Here is a 1,082-nt window from a genome sequence, read left to right as displayed (position 1 = left end):
TTTTTCTACTATCCTTCTCCCCAAAAGCTTTCCCTCACTTCTTTCCTTTCCCTCTTTCTCCAGAGTATCCCTTTCTTATTTCAGGCCTTCTTTCTCATTACCTGTAAAATAATTTCACCTGTCAATATCCATCGGACAATACTTAGCAATTATAATTTTCGTCTGTTCCCATGTAGCAACTAGCTTCCAATTTAAAACTATTCATAGCACACCCAGTGGTCCATGGATCTCTCTTGGTTCAACATTGTACCAGACTTGTGGACACCCCTTCTTCCAGCCTCTGACCACCCTTCAGCCTCTTTTCCAATCACATCCTCCGAGACTATCTTCTCTGCCCTCCTCAGCCTCCTGGACCAGCCAACGCCATTTTCTTTCTTTCTTTCTTTTTCTTTTTTTTTTGTTGCTTAACTGGTTATGGCTGACCCACTGTGGATGCCCAGATTCATCAGAATTATTCCACTGAGATGAAGGCTGCCATCAACCATGGGCTCACCTTGAATCTGGATCCTCTTATACCTACCTCTCTCTGGGCTTCTATTTCAACCAAGGGGTTGCAGCTCTGGAGGGGGTGGGTCACTTCTGTGAGTTCGTGGTGGAGAAGCTTAAGGGTGCTCAGTATCTCTTGAAGATTCAAAACTGTCATGGTGTCCCTGGCCTCTTTCAGGAGTGCAGAAGCCGTCCCAAGATGAATGGAATAAAACTCCAGACAATACGAAAGCTGCCATGGCCCTGGAGAAGAACCTGAGTCAAGCCTTTTTGAACCTGCCTGCCCTGGGTTCTGCTTGTGCAGACCTCCATGCCTGTGACTTCCTAGAGAGTGGCTTCCTGGAGGAGCAACTGAAACTCATCAAGCAGATTACAACCACCTAATCGCCCCATACCCCACTCCTGCAGACAGAGGGTGGGGTGGAGGGGGAGTTGAGCCAGTAACTCTTCCAATGGTTCACCCTCAACCAGCCTGCTGCTGGTGCTGCTGCTGCTAAGTCGCTTCAGTCGTGTCCGACTCTGTGCAACCCCATAGACTGCAGCCCACCAGGCTCTGCCGTTCCTGGGGTTCTCCAGGCAAGAACATTGGAGTGGGT

At 48.9% G+C, this 1,082-nt stretch overlaps 1 pseudogene; it reads left to right on the top strand.

The window, feature by feature from the left end:
• Window positions 1-425: 425 nt before the first annotated feature.
• Window positions 426-870, top strand: LOC133052583 (ferritin light chain 1-like; annotated as a pseudogene).
• Window positions 871-1,082: the final 212 nt, after the last annotated feature.

The sequence above is a fragment of the Dama dama genome, chromosome X (assembly GCF_033118175.1).
Source record: "Dama dama isolate Ldn47 chromosome X, ASM3311817v1, whole genome shotgun sequence".
Taxonomy (NCBI): domain Eukaryota; kingdom Metazoa; phylum Chordata; class Mammalia; order Artiodactyla; family Cervidae; genus Dama; species Dama dama.
Note: the sequence above shows the minus strand (reverse complement) of the source record. Positions and strands in the feature narration are given on the sequence as shown.